Raw genomic sequence first — 9090 nt, 5'->3', positions numbered from 1 at the left:
CCCCACTCCTCCTGCCCCCACCTCCTGCCCATGCCATCTCTCTCTCTCTCAAAAATAAATTAACATTAAAAAAAATTTTTTTTAAAGCTGCACAAACAGCGACAGGAGGGACACTCTTGAGTTTGAGGTTGGGGCAGGGCTCCAGGCAAAGGAACAGCAAGGCTCAGATGGGAGCATGTGGCTGGTGAACCAGTAAGCAGGCTGGCTGACCAGTAGGTGACCTGAGAGAGAAAGGGCAGGGGGGAACTGGGGACTGGGCAGAAGGTAATCTGCTCCCAGCATCGGCAGGTGGCCGAGGGAGGTTTGATCCCCAAAGAGAAGAGAAGCCACCGCTAGGGTTGGCAGAGGTGATGTGACCCGGCTTGTGTCTAACTCCATCCCTCTGGCCGCTGTGTTGAACAGGTTGGTGAAGGACACCGAAGCAGAGAGCCTCGCAGGCAGTGGGAGGCAGGGGTGCAGAGGGCCTGTATCCTGGTGACATTTTGCAGGCAGAGGCGGCTATGTGAGAGATGGTTCCGAGGCCCCTCTGGACAGACAGAGAAATGTGGTCAGGAGAGCCTGCGGGGGGCTCTTTGCTGACGGACCCCCTTTTCTTCAGTGCGATGGAAGCAGGCTGGGGCAGGAGAGAAGGGCAGACGGGAATATTCTCCGAGGAGCGGAGCAGAGACTGGGCCAGGAGGCAGTGGGTCCCAGGAAGGAAGGTGGCCTGGGGGTGAGGGGGCACCCAGGTGAGCACTTTTGGTTGCGAATGAGACCGGTCAGCGGGAACGTGTGCGTCTCCAGCCACTTTCAGGAGAACAGGGCGGAGGGTGGGGGGGTCCCCCAGGTGGTGGGATGAGAGTAGAGAGAGGGGTCCAGGAGTGAGGACCAGGTGAGGGCACCTTAGGACTGTGGTTCACAGCTGCTGAGGTGGCCAAGGATTGCTGGGAGGCAGGAATCTAGAAGCAAGAAATGGGTAGTCGGAGATAGTGGCCTGAAAGTGCCAGAAATTGGGGGTCTGAAGGATCTGGGTCCACTTGCCAGGCCTAGTGTGTGCTCAGGAACCAGTTACCGAGCTGTGAGGACGACCAAGCCATTGGAGGAGAGGAGGTGAAGGACGGAGGCCGAAAGACCCTCTGCAAGGATGCTGGCGTCACCAAGAAGTGAGCGGGGCCCAGCACTAAAATCTTCCAGGATTGAGGGGCACCTGGGTGGCTCAGCAGGTTGAGTGTCTGACTTTGGCTCAGGTCATGATCTCACGGTTCATGGGTTCGAGCCCGGCGTCAGGCTCTGTGCTGACAGCTCAGAGCCCGGAGCCTGCTTCGGATTCTGTGTCTCCACCTCTCTCTGTCCCTCCCCCACTCGTGTTCTGTCTCTCTGTCTCTCAAAAATAGATAAAACATTAAACAAATTTTTTTTGTAAAAAATAAGATAAAATCTCCCAGGATTGAGAGTAGGTGGGCTGGAGGGCTGGAGGTGGCCGGGGTGAGGAGAGGTAGCAGGTTAAGAAGATCTGACAACAGGAGGTTCAGACGTCAGCCTTCATGAGGAGGGTGGAGGAGAATATTCCAGAAGCAGCACTGAGGAGCAAGGATGGCACAGACCCTATTTCCAGGCTCAGTAGCAGCCGGGACTAGGAGGAAGCAGGTCTCCTCAAGAAGGCTGCAGCAGAACCCTGATGGAATGACCCTGCAAAACTCGTGTTTATTCCCCAAGGGGACAGGGCTGGATGCAGGGTTTCTGCTGACAGGAGCCGGTCGCCGGCTGCCCACTACCCTTGACCCCAGCTTGGCCTGCTGTCCAGCAGCAAGACCCAGGCACGGCGCCGGCAGCCAGGCCTGAGAAGGCGGCACCCGGTGGCGCACTGCCTGGGAGGGCTTCGGGCCTACCTAGCAGGTAGGGGGCCCCCGGTTCCTGCGATCGATTGTTCGTTTCACCCGTGACTTGATTGAGCCATGAGCCGGGGCGGGGGCTGGGGGCTCAGGTATTTGAATCAGTTGACTGAGTAAAGCGGATGTGGGCCTCCCTGATGTGGGCGGGCCTCCTCCAATCTATCGAAGGCCTGAATAGAGCCAAAAGGCAAAGGAAGGGGGAATTTGCTCTCTCCGCCTGTCTCCAAGTGGGGACATTGGTTTTTCTCCTGCCTTTGGACGAAGATTCAGGCTGGGACTTACACCATCGGCTCTCCTGGCCTCCAGCTTGCCGCCTGTGGGTCTTAGGGCTTCTCAGCCTCTGTAGTCATGTGGGCCAATTTTGTATTGTCTCTTACACACACACACACACACACACACACACACACACACACACACACACACACACACCTTATCGGTTCTATTTCTCTGGAGACTCCAGACTAAGACAGTTTCCAAGACTCTTCTAGCAATAAGAACGGTTTGAAAAATGGCCAGAGCTGTGGAGACAGACAGGGAGGCCAGATGTCCCCCCCACCTCGAGCCATGCCAGGGCACGTCTGGGCAGAATCGGGACTCGGGGGCAACGGGGCAGATGGCTGCGGCTCCAAGCGGGAGATTTGGAGCGAGCCCAGCAGACCGAGTCTCCTCGTCCGGGAGCCCTGCGCAGGGTCACCCCGACCCAGCCTGCGGGTCCCCTGCTGTCATGACGCTGTGCCTTCATCTGACGTGGGGCCACGGCCTCTTCACCACTAGAATGTCCCTCTGCTGTCATGTTCAGGGCAGGATGGAAGTGCTTAATGTGTTGTGATGGAGGAAAAAATCAGGATATAATGACGATTTTCTTTAAGACTTTGTTTCGTTTGTTTGTTTTGGGGCTTTTTTGGCTTTTAAGGTTGATGACCAGTTACTTGGGACTTGACCATCCTGTTCAGGGACTATGGACCCTTTTCTGGGCTGTTTTGATCCCCTTTTGCATTCTTTCACCGCTCTCAGGCATTTCTTCACGTTTGTGGAACTAAAAGAAAACCAGAACAACGATGTCACGTTCTGAGGGAAAAGGCACAGAATCGGAGGAGGCTGAAGTGACCGCTAACGTGGTGATTGACCTTTGTCACCCCCATGCTGCTGACAGGGCCCCGGAGCTGACCATGTGGTGTTCTCCCCAACCTAACCTTTTGGCCAGCCTGACGTGGAGGTCATTCGAAACCTGACGGGGACCCAGAACCTCACCGCCAGGGGTCTACCCCAGAGAAACGAAAACTTAGGTTCACACGAAAACCCAGACATGAATGTTTCTAGCAGTTTTGTTCATAGTCACCAGAATCTGGGGACGTGGCCCACATCCTTCACCTGGTGAAGGGACGAACAGAGTGGGTGGGACGCACGGTTTACTCAGCAAGATGGTGGGATCATATGCGATACGAGGGGTCCCCACAACAGCACGGAGGAGGCTCGGGAGCATTACGCTTGGTGAAAGAAGCATCCAGACCCCCAAGGCCACATGCCGACTGATTCCGCTTCTCTGACACCATGGAAAAGGCAGGAGGAGAACAGACCGGTGGTCGCCAGGCGCTGGGGGAGGAGCTGACCTTAGGGGACAGAGAAAGGACGTCGGGGGGGGGGGGGGGGTGGTGACAGAGGGTTCTTTATATCGACCGTGGTAGTGGCTCTGCATTTGTCAAAACCCAGAAAGCTACACCAAAGGAGGTGCACTCCCCTGCATGCGAATTCAAAAATAAAATTTCAAAAGTTAAAAAAGAAAAACCATCATTGTTTCCAAATAAAGGAAGAAGAGAGTTGTGATACATCCAAATTTAGGGATTTTAAAACGAACCAAACTTTGTCATTTTGGAGTTTTTTGTTTTTGTTTTGTTTTGTTTTTTAATCAGGGAGGGGAAGGAACTAGGAATCAGTGAGCATCTTAGTATGCTTTGGTGAGTAACCAGGTGCATGCTGGGAACTCGTGTGTGTTTTCTCATTGAATGCTAACAAATTTGGGACGGCAGCTAACTATCCCCATTTTACAGGTGAATAAACCAAGGCTCGGAGAAGTGACTTAGCCCCGAGCCAAAAGGAAGATGACAGAGGAGGGATTTGAACCTGGGTCTTGCAGGGTCCAGAGAGGGTGTTAGGGGATAACGGGTACATGCTGTCTTCTATTTTCCAGACTTAGCACAAGGTTATGTGGCTTTACAGTGAAAAGTTACTTATTTCCTTCCTCCAACTCATTGCTTGTAAAAGAGCTGGTCCTGTCGTGGCCTCAGAAGTACTTAAAAGTGTTCACCTGCCTCCTGGTAAGGAGATTCACCATTTTTTCTGCTGGTGCTTGCTTGGTTTCTCTATTCAGTGTATTTGTTCCCTGAGGCCACGGTAACAAAGCACCACAGACTGGGTGGTTGAAAACAACAGAGGTGCCTGGGTGGCTCAGTCGGTTAAGCCTCTGACTTTGGCTCAGGTCATGATCTTACAGCTTCTGAGTTCTGAGTTTGAGCCCCGAGTCGGGCTCTGTGCTGACAGCTCGGAGCCTGGAGCCTGCCGCGGATTCTGTGTCTCCCTCTCTCTCTGCCCCTCTTCCGCTTGCGTTCTCTCTCTCTCTCTCTCTCTCTCTCTCTCTCCCCCTCTCCCTCTCCCTCAAAAATACATAAACATTAAAAAAAAATTAAAGCAACAGACATTCCTTCTCTCACAGTTCTGGAGGTTGGTTCTGGAGTCTGGGAGCCCAGGATCAAGGAGTCAGCAGGTTTGTGCTCCTGCTGAAGGTTCTAGGGAAGAATCCTGCCCCCAAGTGCTCCTTGGCCTGAGGCTGCATCCCTCCCGCCTCTGCCACGCATCTTCACGCGGGGTCTATCTTTCCTGCCTCTCTGTGCGTCCCCCTCTTCTTATAAGGACAGCAGCCATTGGGTTCAGGGCCACCCTAAACCCAAGATGACTTCATCTCGAGATCTATCTGCACAGACCCTTTCTCCAAATAAGGACACATTCACAGGAACAGGGGTTAGTACTTGAACATATCTTTTGAGGAACTTAACCGTGTTCAGTGAGACTTTCTCAATGAGGGCAGAGGCAAGCCGGAGCCCTGATGCTCACTGGGGGGCCTGCAGCCCTTCCTGTCCTCCGCTGTCACCCTGGAGTGGGGAGAGGGGGGCTGAGGAGGTGAGCTAGAGTCTCCACTTAGCGGCAGAGAATCACAAATTCCCCTTTCCTAATAAACCCCATTGCTTCTCCCTCCTGCCAGCAATCTCCCCAGTGATGTCTGCGGTGAAACCAGCTGACCCGGAGAAAACGGAGGGAGATGATTATGGATTAGAAAAGTGCCTGACACAACATCCTTTTAGGAGTGGAGTGGTTCTGCCAGTTGTTGCCTGCCTGGCGTCCTCCCCCAACCCCCCAGGAACAGCCTAGATTTTCTGGTGGGGACTCTTGGCCTCCCAAGGTCATTTGGTTGGGCTGGGCCTGCCCTTACCCTCAGCAACTACCTCTGGCTTTTTTCAGCTCCCTGCCCTCTCCTTCCCCACTGCTGGGTTGCTCTCCCACAGCCTTACCTGGCCCTCCCCGCCTGACTAGCCGACCTGCCCGGCGCTGCCCCAAGCAGGATGCATTGAAGTGAATAGAACAAGATTGGCCCCCAACTGTGGCTTTATTTATTTGCAGAGTCAGGAGAGTGAGGAAGGCTGCAGCTGAGTTTGAGGGTGTAGATGCTTTTGGGGAGAGGGACTGGGAGTGGGAGAATGGGGGTGATGAGCTTTTCTTTATAGGTCTTTGTGTACTGCACTCTCTGAGCTCTGATATCGCTCTGCCCCGCCAGCAACCCTGGCTGGGGCCTCGGTTTCCTTTTCGCTCTGTTCTGCCTCCTTCCTCACCCTTGGGAAATATTTCCGGGCTGTCGTCCTGAGCCCTGGTCCAGAGTCCTGCCGCCCACAGCCCTGCCTTCCAGGAGCCCTGGCTCCCTGGCCCTGATGCCCGCAGGCCTCCACCAGGTGCCCCTGACCTTTCCCATCGCTTGACCGACTGACCAAGGCCCTCCTGGATAGTGACTCATGAACTTGGCAGTTTCTCACATCCCCGTTCCCTTCTCTGAAAACACAGGGAGCTGCCACCCCACAGGGTTCTGTGCGCAAGGGAGAAAATGGTTGAAAAAATGCTCCGTGAAACTGGGATTTGCTACCCAATGAGAAAGCTTATTATTAAAGACACAGGATGCACAACACTTAACCAGCACTCAGTCGGTGTCCTTGACTGTCAGGAAGGCTGAGTAGGGCAGCTCTGGGTCCAGGAGGTCAGGACAGGGAGGCCACCTTATCCTTCGGCACCCAACTCCCCCTCCTACCCCTTCCTGTCTGACCTCCAGGGGGCACCAGATCTCCACCCAGTGAGGGCAGGTCCCCGCCTCTCTAACTCCCTCCTAAAGGCTCAGGCAAAGGTGGAGGGGGGGGGGAGCACTGGCTGGCACAGAGCAGGGAATCCACCCAATGTCCAATTTGGGCCCACACCGATATGTTCTCAGGGCGCAACATTTGTAGTCCTGCAAGATTCAGAATACCCCTAAATCCCACATTTTCAGAAAATGGATGAAAAGCTGATCAAACAGACTTTGATGCCAGGATGAAGGGCCGAGTCCCCGCGTGATTGAGCTGGAGGTAAAGTGTGGGCTGGAGTTCTCTTTGGCTGGAGGAGGAGTCTCCTGTCATCTGTCAAGCCTGAAAGAGAAAATGAAATGGGGCCTCCCCATCTCTCCTTGGAGCCTGGCTTGCTAGTGTGGCCTGAGCTGGCTGGGTCGAGCACCGCCAGGTTGTGCCGGGGCAGACTCAAGGCCAGCGCGATGGGGATTCTGGGGGCCTAGCTTGCTGGTAAACCACAGTCCAGTTTGGGATTTGGCTCCGAATCCTGCTTCAGAAACACCGTCCCTTCTCCGTACCTGGGGAGGTGGATGAGCTCCGCCCAGCAGAGCCCTACAAGGCCTTATTCCCCCTACAAGGCCTTATTCCCCCTACAAGGCCTTATTCCCCCTACAAGGCCTTATTCCCCAGACCCGAGCTGGCTGCCTCTCTAGGGAGCATAGCCCCAAACATATCCACGGTCTCTTGCTTTTCTGCTCCCAATAGCCTTTCCTCCTCTCATTAGCCTGGCCCGGCAGGGGAATACGAACTGCTCTCAGGAAGTGCCTGGCGAGGAAGAAGGTGAGCCTCAGAGGCCCTCATGACTGGCCCGAGCCCCCTTGGGTAGGAAGTGGCAGGCCCGGGCCTTGAACTCAGATCTCCCGCCTCCAAGTCCAGGCTCGGGTTCCCCTAAGGCGGAGGCCACACCCACCCGCAAGCGGTGTGTCGAAGGCTGGGCCTTAATGAGTGAGATCAAAACCTAGCTGGAGTTTGGCTGCCGGATCCTCTTTTGGAACTTTCTCTCTGGAACAGCCAGGGAGTGGCTTGGTTCCACCTGCCTGCATGTACCTGCTTAATCAGCACCATTCGATTAAAACAAATCCGCACTGACAGCAGAGAGCCTGATGCGGGGCTCCAACCCACAAACTGTGAGATCATGACCTGAGCCACAGTCGGACGCTTAACTGACTGAGCCACCTGGCCGCCCCAGCCCCCAAATTCTCATTCATTCATTCATTCATTCAAGAGGTACATGTGCTTGGCCTGAGCACCTGCTAAATGGAGGTGTCCTCACCTGGGAAGGGAGGGCGGCTGCAGGTCGAACAGGTTGGGGAGGCTGCAGGGGGCTGACAATCTAGCCAGGGAGTGCACACCCCCAAGGTTGTCACAAGGCAGGACCAGCTGGCAAACTGGATTCAAACCCCAGCTCTGCCCTCACTGGCTGTGTGGCCTTAGAAAAGTGACTTCCTGGGGCACCTGGGTATCTCAGTCGGTTAAGCATCCGGCTCTCGATATCAGCTCAGGTCACGATCTCCGGGTCGTGAGACAGAGCCCCGCGTCTGGCTCGGTGCTGTGGAGCCTGCTTGGGATTCTGTCTCTCCTTCTCTCTGCCCCCCCCCCCCCCGCTTGTTCTCTCTCTCTCTCTCTCAAAATAAATAAATAAACATTTTAAGATGTATTTTTAAAGAAAGAAAAGAAAAGCGACCTCCTGTCTCTGAGTCTCAGTTTCCTCATCTGCAAGATGTGAGTGCCATAGAGCTGAGACGGCAGGGTAGCTGAGAGGGTGGCACTGCCCAGCATCTGGGCAAAGATGACTTTCCACTTCCTCCTTGGACTACTCCCCCGCTACACCCCCTGCCCTGCCCGCCTCCAGACACCGGCCGGGCCCAGCTGCCGACCGCTGGACGCCCCATGAGTGGTGGTGTCACACGAAGCTGGGGGTGAGGAGTGAGGGGACCCCTGTGTGGGTCCAGGCAACAAAGGGCCTCCTGCTGCACACCCAGCAGGGAGCCCAGCCCCGTCCCATGGGCAGCTCAGGGATGGCCATGTCCTCTGCGCGTCCCCAGATGGTGCTGACACAAAGATCAGTAGACAGATGCGGGAGGAAAGGCAAGCGGGGGGACAGCTTAGGAAGACTTTCTCCCAAGTCAGAGGCAAAAAGCCTGAAAATACTTTCCTTTGGCCCTGGGTGGGGTGGGAAGATTCCCCTGGGGAAGAGGCTTCTGGGTGAGAGAAATCTGCAGTGACCTACCGGGAATATCACGGTCCAGCGAGCCCAAGATCTCCACTCAGCTGATGTTTTCCCTTCCTCCTTCTTTCCGGACGAAGAACAGACCATGGTTATTGTTGATCGGCTTGTCCTCTGGAGCCTTCTGGTCCTAAAAAGACTGCCACGTCCTTTTGGGGTCGCAGGGCGTTTTGTCCAGAATGGGATTTTCACCCCAGTGAATGCCGGGAGTGTCTCAACTTCCAGACAAGCTGTCTTGTGGAGAAGGTCTTTCTACTCCGAAAGCCTATCGTAAATGATGCCAGGCTTCCAGGAATGGCCAGAAAGCTGCTCGACTCAGATGTGGCTGAAAATCTGTACACGTGAAATGAAAACAGTAGAAATCGATACCGGTCGCAATACCGGTAATCTTTTAATAGAAAAATAAATGGTTTTTATTCATCTGACCGTTGTCATTGGAGAGCGAAGGTTCTTTCAGCAAAGGGTGGAGACGACCGAGGCCTTCCCCGGCCCGGCTCCCCTGGGTCCTGCTCAGGACGTGACACCCCAGTCCCTCTGGCCAGCTCATGCTGAGAAGCTTCTCACTGAGTCCCTG

The sequence above is a fragment of the Acinonyx jubatus genome, chromosome B4 (assembly GCF_027475565.1).
Source record: "Acinonyx jubatus isolate Ajub_Pintada_27869175 chromosome B4, VMU_Ajub_asm_v1.0, whole genome shotgun sequence".
NCBI lineage: Eukaryota > Metazoa > Chordata > Mammalia > Carnivora > Felidae > Acinonyx > Acinonyx jubatus.
Note: the sequence above shows the minus strand (reverse complement) of the source record.